This window comes from Ailuropoda melanoleuca, chromosome 20 (assembly GCF_002007445.2).
Source record: "Ailuropoda melanoleuca isolate Jingjing chromosome 20, ASM200744v2, whole genome shotgun sequence".
In the NCBI taxonomy this organism is placed as follows: domain Eukaryota; kingdom Metazoa; phylum Chordata; class Mammalia; order Carnivora; family Ursidae; genus Ailuropoda; species Ailuropoda melanoleuca.
In genome coordinates, this window is record NC_048237.1 from 13,475,740 (window position 1) to 13,497,227 (window position 21,488).

General features: G+C 39.7%; 1 long non-coding RNA gene across 1 annotated transcript in view; it reads left to right on the forward strand.

The window, feature by feature from the left end:
* Window positions 1–1,409: 1,409 nt before the first annotated feature.
* The window catches only part of LOC117797238, a 29,326-nt gene continuing 9,247 nt past the window's right edge, over window positions 1,410–21,488 (forward strand). The window contains exons 1-2 of the long non-coding RNA XR_004622171.1: window positions 1,410–1,490; window positions 5,664–5,780. This is a non-coding gene — a long non-coding RNA (uncharacterized LOC117797238). The remainder of the gene's footprint in view (window positions 1,491–5,663; window positions 5,781–21,488) is intronic.

Below are 21,488 nucleotides of genomic sequence, written 5' to 3' on the forward strand. Positions count from 1 at the left end.
TGCTCTCTGTCTTGTCCATTGATCTGTTCGTTCTTTTGCCAAAACCACATTATCTTTATTACCGTAGCTTAATTATAAATCTTTGTTCTCCTCCTTCAATACTGTGTTGGCTATTTTGGGTCTTTTGCATTTCCATAAATACTTTAGAATCAGTTTGTTGAAATTCATGAAATAACTTGTTGACGTTTTGATTGATGTTTATTTATCTAAAAACCCCCATCTGCGAGGTAGTATGACAATGGCAAATTATTCTCATCAGAGGAAAGGTAAGCAAATTTTGATTGTTTGTAAAAGGAAATTGTGCAACTCATCTTTATATATGAAAGTTCTTTTTCAGTTCTTTGCTGTGAGATAACAAATCTCTGTGTAATACCTCAGATTTTCATGATAATTTTTTACCTCATTAAAAAGAGATACTGAAATATTATAAAGATGTGGACATTTTAAAGGCTTTGTTTTTATAAAATTAATGCCATCAACAAAATAAAGTGTTCATCTGCTTCACCATTTTTGCACCTAAATTTGCATATAATAATGTACTTAATGAATTTTGCCATGGTACTAACTTTATCACTTTACTTTAGGGCCTTTTTTCTCTTTCTCTTTAGTCAATTTTCTATTTATACATACTATTTCCCTGACATAGTGTTTTCAAAAGATGTCAATACTAATGAGAATATATATTCTTCATTATATTTCACTTCACTGGCTCACCAAAAAGTTGTTCATGTATTTCATTATTGAGAGTGTAACAAATATCAGGAAGACACATATTAGAAACATCCATAGTTTTATTCTCAAGTGTTTAGCAATCCTCTAATACTCATTTCTCAAATATTTAGCTTTGTTTTCCATTTATTTATCTGATACATTTTTTAAAAAAGATTTTATTTATTTGAGAGAGAGAGTGCAAGCACAGGTGGGGGAAGAGTAGAGGGAGAGGAAGACGCATACTCCCACTGAGCAAGGAGCCTGATGCGGGGCTCAATCCTAGGACCCTGGGAACATGACCTGAGCTGAAGGCAGACACTTAACCGACTGAGCCACCCAGGAGCCCCTTGCACCCAGGTGCCCCTTATCTGATGCATTTTAATCAGTGTCTTAGGTTGGGTTCTCAAAAAAGCAGATCTTGAAAGAAGGATTTGAGTGGAAGTAGTTTATTTGGGAGAAGAGATCCCAGACAGCATAGATAATGGATGGCAGAAGTGAGAAAAGGAAGAGAATGATCCAGTAAAGGAGATGTCACCAAGCAGGTTCCTGCTATGGGCACCTGGGGCTCACTCCCCCTGGAGAGCTCAGGAGCTAGCACAGAATTTTTCTGAGTCGCACTTGAGGCACAGTAAATATTCTCCAACTCTTGTCTCTCATCAGCAGTCAAGAGTGACTGAGCACTTCTGGCCTACCTATTTGCAGATCTAGAGAGCCCTCAGATGGAGGGCTGTCGTGTGTGAAGATGCGGTCTCCGAGGCTCAGGGACAAGGTACTCAGAGGTATGTGAGCAGGGTCACTGTATCATCTGCTAAGGTCAACAGAAGGCCTTCAGAATGCTTTGGACCATCTTTCCTAAGGAAGAAAGAACAAGTATTTTTAATCAAAGTTATTACTGTTAAGTAAAAATCCTGCAAAAGAGGGATACCTGGGTGGCTCAGTCAGTTAAGCATCTGCCTTCAGCTCGGGTCATGATCTCAGGGTCCTGGGATCAAGCCCCTTATTGGGCTCCCTGCTTGGCAGAGAGTCTGCTTCTCCCTCTCTCTCTGCTCCTCCCCCTGCTTGTGCTTTCTCTCTCTCAAATAAATAAATACAATTAAAAAAAAATCCTGCAAAAGAATCTATTAATTTTTATCAAATTTAGAAAAAAATGGTAAGTCTTCATATTCTAGATGTAAATCCCTATCTTAGTCTTTATGTACGTATGTATGTGTGTATATATCTGTATATACACACACAAGTATATGCATATATATGTCAATGATTTAACAGATCTGAATGTGTCATTAGTATTTTTACCTGACACCGAGCTTATACAATGAAAAGGATCAGCTCTGCCTTTTTCTTAGGTCTTATTCTGCTTACCCTGTTAGTGTTACCTTCAGTTTGGGGTTTCTTTGAAAAGATCTTTCTTAAGTCACTTGTGTATTTTATGAGGGTTATTTACTTAAAAGTAGATAATATAATCCATACAGCTGCTTACCTGTGCACCATAAAATGCAACATTTTTGATCAAAGTGAAATGAATAACAGGGTGATGGCCAACTGTCCAGCCCTCCATGTTGTGGAATTCCTATTTTTCCTTCAGGATGCTTTGCTTACTTACTGTATATGACATGTGACAGTTTGATATTCAAATTTGTTGAGGTTGCCAGTGTCAATTCAAATGAAATATTAGTAAAGCTTAACATTTTCCTAATTCTTGGAGTAAAAATCAAATAAAATAGAAGTTCTCATATTTTACCTTCGTGGATCATTTTGTGGATCCCCTGGGTATGTATGGCCCAATTTGGAGACCAGTAGACTACAGGACGACCAGTAGACTACAGGACAGAGTTCAGGTGCCTTAGCTTGGCGTCCACAGTCCTCTGCCATTTGGCCCTTGCCTACCTCTCTAACCTAAGGTCTTGCTTTGTCTTGCCTTATACCCTGCATTTCAGTTATAATGAACTCTTTTGGAGTTCCCTCAATTTATCATGTTGAATCATAACATCAGAGCTTTTGTTTATGCTATTGTTTCTTCCCAGAATGCTCTTTCTCTTTGGACTACCTGGGAAAACCTCCTCTCTGAAACTTTTTCTGGCCCTTTCCCACTCCCCAGGGAGCACTGGAAACATACTCTTTGGAACATTATTGTCAACCCTAGCTTTCAGCCCTTTTGTTGAACCTATTTGCTAACATTCCTGGCTCCTCCTGTAGATTACCATCTCCCTGAAATCGAGGATGTTGTCCAGTTTATCTTTGTGTCTTCAGCATGTAGCTTCAAACAGGCACACAACCATGCTTGTTGAATTAATTATGGGGTCATAGTCCTGTCGTACACTGTCTTGGTCAGCCAGCACAGAGGATTGTGTTTAGCTCGGGATGCCTCTTGAAGGACTTGGAAACCTGATGTGTAGTCAGAGGAAAAGAATTCCAAACAATGTTATGTGAGTAACTGTAGCCTGGGACCAATGTATAGAATAACAGGAAAGAGGGATTTGGTTTTAATGTAAGGAAGAATTACCCAACAATTACAACTGCTTGAACACAGGATGAATGGCTTTGGGGTATGGTGAGGTTTTTTTGGTTTTTTCTTTTTTTTTTCCTTTTTGCCAGCGGAGATGTTGAAATAAAGCCTGAATAATAACCTTCTTGAGCAGACGGAGCAAGCGCTTTAAAGCATCTGGAGTGATCATGTTGAGTGGAGGAGAATTTAGCTAATCTTTCGATAGTAAGCAATCAGGCTGAGATTTGAAATCATTTGATATGTCGAGTGATGGGTCCAAACTTTAATAGATACTGTTTCAAAAAAAAAAAAAAAAGCAGTGATGCTGTTGTAAGCAAACAATTCCTCTGTAATCCAGAGCCTCTGGATCCGGGGAAGACACCACCGTAATGCTGCTTTGCCTTCTTAGGAGCCAGGCCACGCAACCTTTGAGCATGTACTAATGCTGTTATTTTTCTTGGTGAATATACTCACATTTAACTCGCTTCCTCTTCATCTGAGAGGCAGAATACCTTCACTCTGACTAACCATGAATTTAAAATTTATGGTCCGAGAATCCATAACAAAGTGATAGTGTCTCTTGAGTATTGGAGAAGCAGCAGGCACCTTAATCTTCTAGACATTCACGGCTGCCTGAGACAGAATTATATAAAATATTGAATCAATTAAACTTAATTCAATACATACATAATAAGCATATGTCACAGGCATAAATAACACTGTTGACAGTATAACATATTCTAATTTTAACACCTTTAAAAGGCGTGAGTCTTATAATATGGAAACTGAGGCTTGGTGGGGTAGAAGGCACTTGGCTCAGAGCTGTAAAACTATCTGGTTTCAGAACGTAGGCCACAATCTATCACATCCAATTCCACTTCTGTGGGTTTCTCCGTTACATCACGCTGCCTCGAAAGTATAGCATGTGGTTGTGACCCTGAAGAACTTTTGCAATCTCATGAAGGGATGAGACATATTTGTAAAACAGTTAGAGAACAACAAAAGTAAAATCAAGTGTAGTGAGTGGGTTACAGTTGAGGAGGAGCTTGGAAGGTCAACAAGGTGAGAAATCACAGGCTAAAGGATATGGAAATTTTTATTAAGAGCAACTTTGAAAATAGCTCTGAAAGGTAATTAGGCTTACAAAATTTTTTCTTTGGTTCCCAAAGTGCATGTTGGCTTTGTCTACATTCACCCGCGCCTTTCCTTCTCTTTTATTTCTTTTTAGTTTGACTACTCTCTATCATACTGGCCAATGGGACGCAAGCATCTAATTGCAGCAAATTCTTATACATTCCAAGTGACCCCCACAAAAACAAGTTGCCATGGTAACCGAACAAAAAGGGACTAGAAAACAGAAGCAAAGTATTTACTTAATGTCTGATGGGCTCTCTGCACAATTTTCATTAGACCTGTTGCTGGCTTTCTTTTAGGTTTGGGTGCTGGTCACTACTTATTTTTTAAGCTGTTAAAAGAATGAAAACTTTATCAGGCCCTTTCGTATAGAAAATTGTACCAAGCAGTGAAATCACAGCAATTGATTTTTTAAATATATGAGTCGTATTTAGAAATGTTGATTCATTACATAGAATTGACCCAGAAGCTTGCAACTCTTGCCATTGGAATTCGAGAGAACAGCAGGGCCATTTGATGGTAGTAAAAAGTCCTTTAAGAATGTTACAGAAAAGGGAGGTAATAGTAGATTTGAAATAATTTTGTTAAAGATCCTGCTCTTTATTTTTGCCACATCAATAATAAAAGTCTAATCAGTTGGCATAGATACTTCATTGCTAATTATTTTACGTACAAAGTCGTTAATTAATAGACTATATAATTAATATGGTCTACTGTGTTCCAGCTTGTTTTAAACTTTGGGTGAAGAAAGATTTTCACAATGAGACACAAAGTCATTTCGGCTCATGATATATGTATGACAGTTTTTGAATTGGGGAATAGGACCCACTCCCTTCATCCCTCCTATTGTCTTGGTACCTCTTTGAAGTGCAAACACATGAGAACTTCAAAGGCAGGCCAGGAAGGTGGCATCTGTAGCTTCTGGCAGGCTCTGAAGGTATAGACAGATAGACTGCATGTCACTGGGTGCTAAGTTTGTTTGGGATCTTGGCACGAGGAACTCTGCCTTTAAGAAAAGATCATTAGAATCTGCATACAGTAAATAGCTTCAGCTGGCACTTGCTTTTACGAATCACACTCACCTGTATCTTGCAAAAAAGTGATTCTACCACATCAGTGACATTTGTAGGAGTAGAAAACAAAGCTGGATGCTTGTTTGGAAGTTTAGTTCAGCAGGAGGGAAAAAGTTACTCAATCCAGGCATAGGTCTTCTATGCACTGTTCCTGCTCTGTGATACAGGTCCACCCTCTTGCATATACAGAATTAGCTGTATTGTACTAAAATGCCTTTTTTTTTTTTTTGCATCTTTCTGTGTTAATTCTCTTAATCTAGCAGCTGAGCGTGGGATTCTTGCAGTTTGATTCTCCTTCAATGAAAGGATTTATCTCTTAAGAATAGAGTAAATTCAATGCCAAGCTGATTCAACTCTAGGGTCACAAGGAAAAAAAGGTAAGAAAATATAATGTAAATTTTTTCCATATAAGGAACACTTGTTTGTAACAACAGTGACAAAATACATAAGAGAATGTTCATTATGTATGTCTGTATTAATGCCTCACATGTGATCGATCTCATTTTTGTACTTCGGGATGTTTGTCTAATCATTCTTCTTTCTGAATTGGGCTGTTTATGTGGAAGCTGTTAATGTGGGCTTCACCAGTATCATTGCTACCATTGGCCATACAGGAAGATTAGAGCCAGTGTGATGGCAAGTTCCTATTTGAAGTATATCTGTGTTGTAACCTCTAATTCAGTCATTATTTGGAAAGGAGGTGGTAGGTTTGAGTGAATTTTTGGAGCCAGGATCCAATAAGAACACATGTCATTGAGTTCTAGCCTAAAGGTTAATTGAGGCAGATTTTACTCTGAGGGCAGCGTTGGTAGATATATCCCCAACCTAAAGCTTCTGCATAGGATACCCAGTACACATACAGAAAAGGCCAGGCTTTAAGGGCCTGAAGTCAACATCAAAAGAATCCTGTGAAGAGTTCTCTACTGAGGTTAGGGAGATTAGGAGTGTAATTTTGTCCTTTGTCTATCTCTGGTGAAAAAATATAGGCTGGAGAAAAGAAACGATTTCTTCAAAATTCTTTCTGATTTATCCCACAGCAGCATTTAAATACTTGGTTTTCTAACTTATGAAATGATTGCTATTGACTTTTCCTTGTTTAACTAGAATTTATTCATTGTTCCATTTCTTTCTAGTGAGCAAAATGCTAATGACTTTTCCTGGGTGTAGTCTTAATAGTCTCAATTATCTGAAACATTTATTTAGAGTCTTCAGTGAGTGGCCTAAGGATAATTTAAAAAATTACTCCCCTCCCCCAAACAAAAACACCACCACCATCTCCACTTCCACAGTGGCCTTTCCTTGAGTGCATAAAGGATCTAGTAAAACAACATCAGCTGCTTTCCATTTTTTTTTTTTTTTAATTTGTTAGCCAGAGTCTGGTGAGGCTCCTCGGTAATTCCCTTAAGTGTCCAAAGGAATCGCTCTCTTTCTTTGGCTTCCTCTCTCCCACAGGGCCCATTATCTCTATTAGCCTGCCTTAGAGAAAGAAGGGACATCCGTGACATGGTCTAACTTCTCTGAAGTCAAGGATGCCTTCAAAAGCAAAGTTTGGGTGGCTGGGGAAGGGGAGCGAGGAAGGGCACAACAGGGAGGAGGGAAGGAATTGTAAACAAAGCCAGGGACTGGCCCATTCTTCCTGGGCATTCTGTGGAACCTCTTTAGAGGCAGTGAAGAAAGTAAAATCTAGAGGCATCTTTTAAAAACTGCTGTTTAACCTTCTGACTTTTTTCTTTTCTTTCTTTTTTTTTTTTTTAAGATTTACTTATTTATTTGAGAGAGATGGGGGTGGAGAGGGACAGAGAGAGAGGCAGAGAGAGAATCCCAAGCAGACTCCCCACTGAGGGCGGAGCCCTGACTCAGGGCTCGAGCTCAGGATTGCCAAGACCATGACTGAGTCACCCAGGCGCCCCTAAATTTCTGACTTCTTAAGCTGATCTACATAAGGAATGANGGCAGAGAGAGAATCCCAAGCAGACTCCCCACTGAGGGCAGAGCCCTGACTCAGGGCTCGAGCTCAGGATTCCCAAGACCATGACTGAGTCACCCAGGCGCCCCTAAATTTCTGACTTCTTAAGCTGATCTACATAAGGAATGAAGATGAGAGAAATATTGTAAGCCAGGTGGCCGGGTATGAACCTAATCCAATTTTCACTGAAGTTTGTAATAGTTTTGAAGGGACCATTGCATTCTCTGTTTTTGAAATATACCAGAGGAACCAAAATGGGCAAGTTCTGACATCTCATGGTTTTCCCTGGAGCAAGATCTAAATACCCTCAAATGCTACCCCAGTTAGAGGAGTGTGAGCTTTACAGATATCAGTCCCAACAAGAAGCCACAGATTTTTTTTTTAAGTTTACACCTTAAATAGTTTTGGGTGAAGTATGATTAAGAAGGAGGGAAATTATGAAGAGAGAAGACAGGAAATTCTCTTCTTGAGTGAGTGATTTGGATTTCATTTTTCAAAAATTAGCCAGTAGTTTCTCTTAGTAGCGTGTCATGCAAATATTTAGTTTGTCTTAGGGAATTGAGGGCAAAATTCCACTTCCAAGGAATAAAAGGTTGAGGATCAATTAACTTTACTATTTAAAAAAAAATAACTCTTTTTCTGAGTATAAAAACGGTCCATATCCATTATAAAAAAAATAGGGAAAAGAAATGAATTCCACATTACATAAAAATTGTAATAATTTGCAAAACCTTCTTTAGTTGCTTACTAGCATTAGAAGATGCGGGACAGTGAGGGAGAAACCTTCTTTAATGTGGCTGTAAAGGAAGAAAAGAGATTTTTTAGGTTCGAGGCTCTGTGGGACCCGTCACCTTCTCTCTAGTGCCGAGGAACTACTGTCCTTGAATCTTATTCACCGTAAACCCCTTAATATATGTGAGCAACAGGACTGTATGGGAATCAACTTGGGGTTGCAGTCCTAAAAGAAGGCTTCTCCAAGGACAGTTGTCTAGCACCAGCTGCTGGCTTGGCAACCAGATCTAAAGCCCTAGGAAGACCTCTGTGCAGGGACCAAATAGACAATATGGGCCCCAGAGAGGTCCCTCCACAAAAACCATCCCTCTTTAACCTGGATCAAAATGAGTTCTCAGGCCTACCATGTAGTTGGGAGATCCCCAGGGTTAGCACTCCGGAGTGGGATTAAGAATCACTTCCATATGGGGTGAATTGTGTGCTTTGGGCTTCATCCCCCAACAAAATGACAGTTTTCCAAAATTAGCTGAGTTGATAAGATATCGTGTACTCTTTGGCATGTTGGTATTTTTGATTCAGGAGTGGAGAAACGATTTTGTATATGTTGACTTGTAGTGAGTGGCCAAGCAAAATGTTGGGTGTTCCTGGAAGGCTGAGGTTGTCATGACCGTGGCCTGGCTCTGCAGACCGTCACCAGGAATCTGGGAGGCAGTGGGACTGGTTCATGTTGGTGGCAAGTTTGGGTGATAGTGGGACTATAATTTTGGGCTGTTCTTCCAGGTTGATGTGAGGGAACACTATGTATTTGTGAATGATTCAGAAATCCAGGGGTCTTCAGTGAATTGAAAAATAATTACGAAAATCCTGACTTGTTGGTTGCTTTTATGTTTCTTCTCAGATACATTTAGAAGGAAAAATGGGAGTTGCACCATCCTTTTCTTTTCCCCTTTCATTTGCCCTGATTATAGGAGGAGGGGCTGCAATATTGGTTTAGTCATCATACCTTCATAATTTCGTTGCAGTTCAAGATGTTCTCTTGTGAGAATCAGCAACACGGGGCTGTAATGTGACATCTGTTTTGCATAATCAAAATATTCTTTTGCTGAGCGAAAATGCCTTTTTAATGCTTTGGGGGTGACCCTCGAGACAATGCTTTCTCTGCTTCTGTACGGTCTATGAGAAAATAAAAGGGCTTTAAGAAAGCTTTTCAACAGGAGTCGTAAACCTCAGAACAATTGGAAACAAACAATAGCCATAGCCTTTCCCACCCAAAGTGTCTTCTGTGTGCCTGCCCCAGAACCAGAGGGAGAAGGAGATGTATGTGTACATTTATCTGCAGGTTGGAAGCTGGAGAGAGGACTGAATTGCAGGTGAGCTCTGCACTTTGACTTCTTAGTGAAGTGGCTGCCTCTGTGCCACCTGTTGCTAGCACGGTGGAGCATCAGCTCTGGCTCAGCCCCCGCACCATTGATAACTCTGCTTAACATCACCCCGGGGGAGGCTTTATTGGAAGCCCAGTCACTTTGCCTCAGCAATGGTGTACATTGGCGCCCCATTCAACCCTTTTTTCCGACATTAGCACATCTGAATGGGCCACCAGTGAAGCCATTCAGTGAGAACATGCAGCCAGGGTTTCTGGGTGGCCCAGAGCTGAGCTGAGAATTCTCGTTAATGGACTGCCAGACTTAGCCTATTGAGGTACATGAACTCAGTGACCAAAGAAAAGTGAGACAAAGATGTCCCTCACGGGAACATGTAGGTCAGAAGTGGACAAAAGCAGACATGGACCAGTCAGAGCTATTTGATTACTGAGCTGAAAAGGGAACACGGATCCCCGTGGGGGGTGGGGTGGGCAGCGCAACTGATTTGACAGAAATCTCAAAAATGCCCGCATGCTCTGAGAGCAAGGCATTTACCAGAATTGCAGGTGGCGTGTGAAGTTATTTTAAAAATGTTTTTTCCTTCTACTTGTCTTTGTGGTAATTTCCTATTTGGTAGTACTTAGAAAAGGCCCCCAATAACTCGAAAGACAAGAAAGGGTCACCAAATTGAACTGGAAAAAGCGTTCTTAAAAGGGAAAGGTGATCACGGGCAACATTCCCCACACTACTGGTGTTCAGTTAGTTTCAAGCTCTTAAAGGACCAGAAAATGTGCTTTGGGAACCAGAACTTTTACAAGTGTAGGATTATAACTTTCATATATGCGCATAATTTCGAAAACTTCTACCCTAAGATACAGGGTAAAAAACGGGTTTTTGAAGTTTTGCAAAAAGATAAAAGAACAATTGAAAAAGGCTGAAGGATCATTTTGGATCAACACGGTCAATAACAGCATGCTTAATTATGATTGACCCCAGACTGTTGCTTCTTGCTGTGTAAGTTTCTGTAGGACAGACGTCAGTCCCTCAAACTTAAATATGTGATTATGCAAATATCTAGAGATCTACTATTCAGATGCTCATGAAATTTGAAAAGTGTTCTGTAATTTTTCAAAGTGACATTTTAATAACAGTATGAACAATTCATGTCAAACCAAGCTTACTTATCAAAACTTGATTAAAAATTTTATAACTTCTTGGGAGGGGGGTGGAGGGATGGGGTAACTGGCTGATGGACATTGGGGAAGGTATGTGTTATCATGAGCATTGGGTATTATATAAGACTGATGAATCACAGACCTGTACTCCTGAAACAAATAATACATTGTATGTTAATTAATGGAATTTAAATAATAAAATAGAATAAAAATTACAACTTCTTGAGATAGCAATATATTTTAAAATGTTCCAAATTTTGGTTTTATAAAGATTTTGGGAACGTAAAAATACCCGTAATCCTATACTATAAAAGGAGCTGAGAAGAAAGTGTTTTTTATTGTGTCATATATAATGCAACTGTTTTTATGAGGGATATATTCAATTTTAAAAGCGTGACTGAAGTAAAAGGAAGAGTCACATCTTAACAAGAGAGTCATATCCATTTATACTAAAACAATTTTGTGAGGAAGACCACCTCAGGGTCCATTTTGGTCCATTGTATCCGTAGTGCGATTGAGACCGACAAAGGTTTAGGGGATTGCCAAAGGCCTACCTAGTACCTGGACTTAAAAGTACCACTTTATCTCGTTATGTTTTATCTGGAATTGTTTCATAAGAGTAGGAATCAGTCTTTCTTTGTTAAGGGCTAGAATCTTTAAATTCAGAAGATATTCTACCTCCTGTTGAGTTTATGAAAGGTAAAATTGATTTACATGCTATCTATCAATCTATCTTTGTTGTAATACTTTCATTAAATGTTTTCCCAACATTTTAAATCTCTAGTAAGAGTTAACAAGAAAACCTTTGATACGATTCAGCTTTTCTCATTTTGGCATTTAAAAAATCAGTTCCTGGCTCTCCTGGGTGGCTCAGTAGCTTGAACACCAGACTCTTGGTTTCAGCTCAGGTCATGCTGTCGTGGGTTGTGGGATCGAGCTCCATGGCAGGCTGCCTGCTCAGCGGGGAGTGTGCTTGAAGGTCCTCTCCCTCTGCTTTTCCCCTTACTCATGTGTACACTGTCTCTCTGTCTCTCTAAAATAAATAAATAAATCTTAAAAAAAAAACCAATTCCCTTTCTTTCCACCTTCATGATAAGAAATCTTAGCTTTCTTTTGTTATATGTTGTCTACTCCACTTTTAATATTTCTCCTTTAGGGTGCTTCGGCTACATGGTAGGACAGCTTTATCTGTGTTATTCAGAGCAACTTGCCTTTGGAAACTTCAGTGTGAGTCCACAGTTGCTTTCTAGTGAAGAGGTCCAGAATATGCCACCCCCAGATAGGTCCCATTGGCATAAGGATTACCTTGATCTGAAGGCAATTGAGAAAGACATAGGAAAAGCTCTGTCTTCCCCATTTCTGACTAAAAGCAGGGCAGAAATTTCCTTTTTTTTTTATTATGTTATTTTAGTCATCATACAGTATATAATTAGTTTTTGATGTAGTGTACCATGATTCATTGTTTTGTGCAGTACGTGCCCGCCTTAATACTCATCACCAGGCTAACCTGTCCCCTCACCCCCCTTCCCTCTAAAACCTTCAGATTGTTTCCCGGAGTCTGTAGTCTCTCATGGTTAGTCAGAAATTTCCATTTGTAAAGGGGTTCCCATGTCCTGTAGCAGGAAGACCAGTGATAGCACAAAGATGAGTCTGCCTCACAAACCTTACTGAACAGCTACCTTCCCACAATTTACCGCTTCTAGGAGCCCTGACCTCTTTCCTGTGTCTAGCCATTTCTCCACAGCTCATCACTCTTGGTTAGAATGATATATAAGCCTCCCCCAGACGTAGTCTAGCCAATTCTTTTGGTTTTCACTTTTCTGTGATGCCCCCGTGCATGATGTTAATATTAACATTAGTACACTTTGTGTGCCTTTTTCCTGTTCGTCTGCCTTTTATCTGTTTAATTTGAAGGACTCCATGTTCTGAATCTGAGAAAGTAGAGGAAAAGTTTTGTCTTCCTTACATGAGGTAATCACTGAATTCTCTGCCTTTTGCTCCACTAAAGCTTATCATACTGCTTTTTCTCCTTCGGTTTCCAACTCTTCAGCATATTGTTCTTTGATGTTGTCTTACCCAGCATGGTTTTCAAATCTCATTTGCATTATTCTTTTCAGTTAAAAGTTTAAAGTCTCAAATGCCTCACTGTTAGTTAGAAATGTCTTGGCAATGAGTGGAAATGGTCCCACTGTAACATCACCTTTGTTATCCATTTGGAGGTCATGTCTTGGGTTTAGTTAGAAGAAATGGCAATTTGTAAAATTCGAAGCCATCTTTTCTAGAAGCAGTTAATCTTTGGGTTCTCTTTTCAAGGACAGTGGCTTTAAATACCTAAATTCTGTTCAAAGATCCCGTCAAAACAAAGTTGGCATAAATCAGTCCATTACTATCTGCTGAAATTTCAAAGCTTTCTCATATACAAATTAATGGAAATAGGGGTTAATTTGGATTTCCATTCATTTATTTTTCCACCAATGAAACTGCTGGGTTTGGATTTATTACTATATTAATAATATAATAATAGTTTCCATTTAGCCAATGATACTGTGTATGAGGGAACTGTGTTAAGCATTTGACATGCCTTCTCTTACTGAATCCTCACAACAATGCTATGAATCAAGCACTTTATTATCTCTGTCTGACAGATGGGAAAACTTGAACATTGAGAGGTTAAGTGACTTGCCCATGGTTACCTGGCTATTAGTTGGGAATTGGGTAGTTTTTGGAAGTAGTCTAGTCCTGGTTCCTTTGAAGAAGCAAGAGCCTCATTAATGATTATATCTTACTGTGCACTGTGAGTGCCCTTTCTTTTTATATTTATTGATGACACATTTTGCCTTCCCAGTAGTTCAAGGTCTCTTAAGGGCACAGCCAAGGACAGGGAAACGAAACCTAGATATGTCAGACCACCAGGGTTGTAGCCAAGACTCATGACCGGAGGGGCTGTCATGGCTGAAGGGCTGTGGGACATGCTCAGCATTCCAACCAGCACATGGGTATATTTTTATCAGGAACTTGTTTTTCAACATTGGCAGCTGGCTAGACAGATGTGCTAAAATGCTCTTATTCTCATATTCTTATTATGCTTGCTGATTCTGATTTCTCCTCCTACACATCTCCATTTCTTTTATCATTCAAATGGTCTACCTTCTGATTTGGTTTTTCTAGGGCACAAATGAAAATATTTTCTGAATTGCGGACGTCCAAATGATCAAATAATGCATTATAACCGTTAGGTGTGTGCTGTTCGGGCGATTATTGTGCTGTGAAACCTCACCCAAACTTCTGGTTCGGTTGCCTTTATAGTTTTCACCAACTCAAGAAAGAGCAGCATTAGGCGTAATTATCCATTTTGACAAATTGGGGCACAAATCGATCACATCTTATATTAACAACAGATGAGTTTCAGGACTCACTATCCCCAAACATAGTACTTTGGCATATTGACTCTTTTAAGCTGAAGAAATTTGAGAAACAGGGGCGCCTGGGTGGCTCAGTCGTTAAGCATCTGCCTTCGGCTCAGGGCGTGATCCCAGAGTCCTGGGATCGAGTCCTACATCAGGCTCCTCCGCTGGGAGCCTGCTTCTTCCTCTCCCACTCCCCCTGCTTGTGTTCCCTCTCTCGCTGGCTGCCTCTCTCTCTGTCAAATAAATAAATAAAATCTTTAAAAAAAAAAAAGAAATTTGAGAAACAGCATGTGCAGGAAGGACTTTCTAACCTTCCCCTGAAGCAGGTTGTGAAAGCTTCGTGTGAGAATTGACTTCCCTATACCCAGAGGAAAGGGAGCATCCTTCTCTCTGAAGATGAGGGGACACAGAAAAGGAGGAGCAGAATGAACAGGCCTTTGCTAAGATTCCCTGTTTACTACACCCACCCCATGCCCTTTGTCCCATCATATCTTCCCACAATTTTCCACTCTTCATCAAACCTAATATAAAAATTCTCAGGTTTAATTATTTCTTCGGATCTTCACTTCCTTATAAGGCTCCTGTGTCTTGTAAAATGTATATTAAATAAATGTGTGTGCTTTTCTCTTGGTGATCTGTCTCTTGTTAGAGCGGTCCCAGAAGGCCTCCCCTATACAACTTATAGGAAGGTGTTATAAATGATCTGAGATTGCTCAAGAAATAGGAGGACAAGCACTGGTTGTAGGAGAAGGCAGACATGATGGAATATACACCTGCCTCCCTCTGGTCCTCCAGGTTCCTCCACAGCGGCTACAAGGGTGGCAGTCATAGCTGGTGCCACTTCACTAAGGAGAAGCACAAAACATGAACTTTTTACCATCACCATGGGAATTTTAAAAAATATGGAGGTCTAGGTCCCACCCCAGACCAATGAAATAAAAATCCCTAGGGGTGGGGCCCAAGCATCAGATTTTTTCAAAAGCTCTCCAGGTGATTCCAGTGTGGGTTGAGAAGCTCTGATCTCGCATAGTAGACAGAGGAAGTATTACCATGAATAACTAGGTTCTTTAGGAGATACAGAAATTAGGGCTAAGCCCTGATCCCTGTCTTTAAGGAAATTTTCATTTGGTTGATGACACTTGCCACAAAAATGGTCACTAACAATATAATGCAGTTGCTCGTTGTTAGTGAGGTCAGAGTTTTAGCAGAAGGCGCTTACCAGAGTGTGAGGCATGTAACGGAGGCTAAAGGACCTCCACATCCTATCCTCATTCCACCAAGTAGTCAGAAGAGCGCCTTCCTATGCGCCAGGCATTTTTTTAATAAACCTCATTAAATCTCAACTGCGTATCACTTAGATGTTATTCTCATTTCGGTGCAGAAACCTAAAGCTTGGAGATATTCCTTGCCTGAGGTCTGAGAGGCAGGCTTTGAATGTTGGTCTGTCGGGAGCCAACATCCATCTTCTCTAACCATTAAGTTATACCATTTGGTCTTGGTAGGTGCGTGGTCAGTAGTTTGGAAGAGCTGCATGCCATAAAATGTTAAACATTTTAATATGTTTACATTTCTTATTTTTTCAACTGTATATTTTGAAAATTTCCAAATCATAGTAAAGTTGAAAGAATAATACATCGAATGCTGTATATCTTTTATCTATATTAATCAATTATCAACATCTTACTCCGTCTGCTTTATTTTGCCCTCTCGCTGTTTAAGACATACCTCATTTTATTGTACTTTACAGATACTGCACTTTTTTACAAATTGAGGGTTTGTGGCCACCGTGCATCGAGCAAGTCTGTCCACACCATCTTCCCAACAGTGTTTGCTCACTTTGCGTCTCTGTGTCACATTTTGGGGATTCTCACCATGTTTCAAACTCTTTCATTATTATTATGATTATTAGGGGGATCTGTGATCAGTGATTGCACTTTCTGAAAGCTCAGATGATGGTTAGCAGTTTTAGCAATAAAGTATTTTTTGATGAAGATACGTACTTTTTTTAGACATAATGCTATTACACACTTAGTAGACTACTTAATATAACTTTTATATGCACTGGGAGGCCGCAGAGTTCTTTCAACTCGCTTTACTGTGATACTTGCTTTATTGCCGTGGTCTGGAAGCAAGCTTGCGGTGTGCTGCTACAGCTGTGCCTGTCCTTATGTATATATGTGTCTTTGTTGTTCTTGTTGTTGTTGAACCGTTTAAAAGGAAGTTGCAGGTGTCGTAATAATTGTACCCGTGAACACTTCAGCATGAGCTGCCTGAGAATAAGGACAATCTCCCGTATCACCACGGTACTATTCGCACCTAAGGAAATTAACACTAATTCAATTTTGTCATCAAATGTACAGCCCCATTGAAAAATTTCCCCAGTTTTGGGGCGCCTGGGTGGCTCAGTTGGTTAAGCATCCAACTCTTGGTCTTGGCTCAGGTCTTAATTCCAGGGTCCTAAGTTCAGGCCCTGTGTTGGAGCCTACCTAAAAAAAAAAGTTTTCTCAGTTATACCCCATATGTCTATTCAGTTGCTTTTTTTGACCCAAGATTCAAGCAAGGTTTATTAGTTTCATTTGGTTGTGATGTTTAGAGACTTTGAGACTGTAAGTAGTCTCTTCTGTTTCTGATACTGACTCTGTTTTGAAGATCTAGGTCAATTGCTTTGCGAATGTCTCCCTTTCTGGGATTTATCTTGTTTTCTCATGACTGCATTCAGGTTAAACATTCTTGGCAAGAATACTGGATAGGTGATGTATATTTCTTATTGAATCCATCAAGAGGCACATATGCAGTTGTCCCATCATTGATGGTGCTAAGTTTGATCATTTGGTTACAGTGGTGATGGCACACCTACTTTCCCCATTGTAAAGTTAACCTGTGTGGGCATATTTTTAAACCAATAAACCCAGTGATTTTAGCATCCATTAGTGATTCTTACATAGTGGGTTAAGAAACGGTGCCTTTTTTTCAGTTCTGTCATGTTCTTAATATTTATTAGCTGTTGTATTAACCGTATGGCTCAAGCTGCCGTAACAAAATACCTCAGACTGAGTGGCTTAAGCAGTAGAAAGTATGTGTGTTTCTCACGCTGGAGGCTAGTAAGTCCAAGATCAAAGGGTCATCAGGGTTGGATTTTGGCAAGGCCGTTCTTCCTGCCATGTAGATGCCTGTCTTCTTAGTGTCTTCACATGGCCTCTTCTGTGTGGTGTGTGGAAAGAGAGAAGCCCTTGGTGTTTCTTCCTTATCATGGAAGGATACCAATTCTATAGGATTAGTCGTATCCTTATGGCCTCGTTTAACCTTAATTACCTCCCTAAAGGCCCTATCTCCAAATATAGTCACACTGGGAGTTAGGGCTGCAGCATATGAATTCAATCCGTAACAGTTGGTATTCTTCTGTAAAATAGAGCTTTCCTCTTTTATTTTTCCGTTTCTGTCCTCTTCTCTCTTCTCTCCCCCCACTTTCTTGTTCTTCTAAGTTTCACTATGGACTCATGCATTTATTTTTCATTTAGTGTATTATTCCCATCATTCATTTTGATGCTCAAAGTGGGATGTGGCTGCAAACCAGACCAGTATTCGTTTGATGTGACTCTGTTGGTGTTTAAGCATCTCCTTGCTTCCTGAACAAGTTGTTCAACGCTACGAATCAGTCATTTCTCCAAGGAAACTTCGTTTCTTTTAGCAGGAGTTGCCACTGTCTGTGTGATTGTTATTACTAGCTATGATTACCTTGCAACTCTGTTATTTTTAACACAGTTCTCCATATTATAGCTATCAAAACTGTACCAATAGAGACGTTATTAGAGACTAACTCTTCAAGAGTACAGTCAGGCATTTAGTAAGCATTTGACAGGCTTTCAAATGGCTTGGAACATAACATATACCTAGTAAATATTGGTGAATGAATGAATGAATGGCCTTGAATTATGGGGTTTGCTTGGTCTGCTGGGAGGGTCTTCTAACCCAAGTGAGTTCATCCAGGTTGTAGTGAGTGGAAGAGATTGGGATTCATTCTAGTATTTTATCTACATTTTCAGCCTGTAGCCCCCTCTCTTGTTATTGAGCAAAATCCAGATTCGCATGTCCTGACCCTCTATAAACTCTTATGGTTGTTTTCCCAGGAAGCAATTCTATGGAGTCTCTCACTCCTTATCTATGGTTCTCAGTGCATCCCTTCAGATTTCTAGGGGGATGAGATAACTTAACTTGAAAAGAATACTTGAAAAGAAATATTTTTCCTGGTTTTACAACCTAACTAGCTAAGGAATTTTTTTTCATAGATGAAGAGAATCCAGTTAAAACGAAGCTAGGAATACAGATTTCAGAGCTCTTGAGACTCTCGTATATTTAGTATCTATTCTGAGGAACAAGGATTCAGCCACAACCACTCTTTGAGGATCTATTTACTGTCAAAGTGTAATTGGATTTTGATATAGCAGTTCATTTTGGTGAGGGTGAGGATAGGAAGGTGATTACAAAGTAACAAACAAAATGTAAGTGATGGTACCTTTGATTTTTTTTTTTTTTCTTTTCCTGCTCCTGGTTCTTTATAGATACTGGGAATAAACCCCTTATCCCCCACAGTGGTCTTAGAAAACAAGGCGTACACTTCAACTCCTTCTGCTGTGAATAATCCATTGAAGCCAAACAGTATTATGCTAGATTCATCAGTGTTCACACAAAGGTCATATCCTTACATATCTCTTTGAATTTGTGGGACGCATATGGTGTACCACTTCTATAGAAGAAATATTTTCATTTTAGAATTCAACTTTTGTAACCTTTGGCAACATGGAGTATCAATGGCTCTTTGTTGTTCAAAAAAAAAGTAAAACTGTAAGCTATCCCCAAGGATATGCAGGGCGTTGCTATAGCAACAGAATCTGCCTCCCAGCACCGCAAGAGAAGCTATGAATAAAAGATGGTGTTCTAAGGACAACAGAATAGAAGAGGTTGTTTCGATCCTTCTAATACCTGAAATTTGCTGTTATTTTGTTAAATGCAAAATAAAAATCTTGGGAAAAGGCCCAGTTCACTAAAAGGATGAATTTCTATATTGTACTTCAGATGTCATGGGGAAAAATACATGCTGAATAGAGTCAGCCCATGGTAGGAAGACCAGGGAAGGGCCAAAATATTCCATTTACGTTTTCTATTTGTTTAGTGTTTGCTTCGGATAAAAGAACTCAAAGACAAAAATGTTACCTGGACATACAAAAAGCGGGACTATTTTAAATTCTGAACCAAAATAGTCTTCTGGTTCTATATTTGAGCATAAACACATTTTTCATAAAAGATAAGGCAAAACAAAACGCTCTAATTTCAGCTTGCATTGTCTATTCTGAATCCAGTTACTTCATGTATACCCACTTTGGTCACTGAGTTGTAGTTCCTGGAGGCTTCACTGTAACTGCCCAGCTACCTACCAGCCTACCTAGCTAGGTTTGTGATACTAGATGTTTTAGGACCCAGATCTTAAGGTGATAGCTGAAGGTTTCTGATGACACAGAAATGAATGAACTTTGAATCTCTCTCTTTCTACACACATACACGTATCTTCCCACATGTATCTTTATATCAAGTTTAGTTTTTCAAAAACATATTTTTTGTTGCATGAAGTTACTGGTAAACTGTTATTCAGAGACCAGGTAAAGAGCTCACCCCTCTGGAATTGCTTATTTTCAATACACTTAGAGCTAAATGAAATTATTGCCAAAGATATGACTACCAGAGCAAAGGGATTGCTGTGGACTGAATTGTGCCCCTCCTCCCCCTTCATATGTTGAACCCTAGACCCGAATGTGACTGAATTTGGAGATAGGGCCTTTATGGAAGTAAGTAAGGTTAAATGAGGTCGCAGTGGTACAATCTTGATCTGATAGGATTAGTGTACCTATAAGAAGATAAAGAGAGACCAGAGCCTCCGCTCTCTCACTGGGTGTGCACACACCAAGAAAAGGCCACGTGATCACACAGCAAGAGGGCAGCCATCTATAAGCCAGGAAGAGAAGCCTCACCAGAAACCAGTCATGCTGGTACGCTGATCTCAGACTTCCTGCATTCAGAACGGTGACAAAATGAATTGCTGTTGTCTAAGCACTCAGTCTGTGGCATTTTGTTATGGCAGCCCAAGCTGACTAATACAGGGATTAAACATTTGGTGTGATTACTGATGTAGAAAAGAGTAGGGTTCAAAGCCCACAGCCAAGAAAGAATTCTTGAGACATCTTTGGTGCAAAAAGGTGGTCTTACTAAAGCATGGGACAGGACCCGTGGGAAGAAAGAGCTGCACTGGGATTGTGAGGGGTGATTGATTTTATATCTTCAAGATGGGAAGGGGTTAGGGACAGCACAAGCCTCCCATGTAATTTTGGAAACAAGGTTTCCAGGACCCCGAGGGGTAGGTATTGTTAGGACAAGATCATTTATTATAGTCTGATAAAACCTTAGTCAAGAGACCCTTCAGATGTATATCGGTGAGTCATATGCTTGGGGGTGATTGCCAACACATATCTTGGGGGGGGGGGGGAGATAAAGGAAGTTTCCAAAGGAATTTTTGTATGTTAAAGTAGACTTACAGGATGGGGGGGGGGCGTCAGTCTAAGATGGCCTGTTGCCCTGAGCAAAGTATCAACATCAAGGCAGCTGAGTCCCTAGAGGGACGTCACTCGTCACTTGGCCTGTTTCAAGGACTTGTCAGTGATCTGTAGGTAGTAAGGAAATTTAATAATTTCTCTTCTGTCTCTGTTTCCTACATCAATTACTTCCTTAATTTTCATTCAGAGTCAAAGTTTAGCCTCTGTTTGTAGGGGAATAGGTATGCACACAGTTCTCAAAGTTTTTCTAGGACTGTTCCTTTGTTACTGTCACCTTAGCAACTTTATACAACTGAGGATCAAAAGGTTACTAATACAGTTATTAAATGTGTGTTTAAAAAAACCTACTATTTTGGCTATGAAGCTAGAAAATAGGACTTTCTGTTTTAGTTGGAATGATTTTCCCACTGAGTTTATGGGTAAATACAATTGTAGAAGCTTAACAAAAATAAAAAAGGTAGCATTTTGTTTTTTAGCTCTTTTTTTAAAAAAAGATTTTATTTATTTATTTGAGAGTGAGAGAGCACAAGCAGGGGGTGCAGAGGAGGGACAGGGAGAAGCAGGCTTCCCAGGACCCCGGGACCATCACCTGAGTCGAAGGCAGACACTTAACCGACTGAGCCACCCAGGAACCCCTCAGCTCTATCTTAATTTAGGTGTGGTAGACCATATTGGGGAAAGATGGACCAATAGACTGTCTATTAGTACCAATATGAATAAATTCTGGAAACCATCGTCAAAATTTCAAGAGATCTTTTTTTGTTGTTAAATGTTTTCTTCTTCTTGGATTTTCCCATAATTTAAAGGCTCCAGGGATTTTTTTTTTTTTTTTTTTTTTAGAA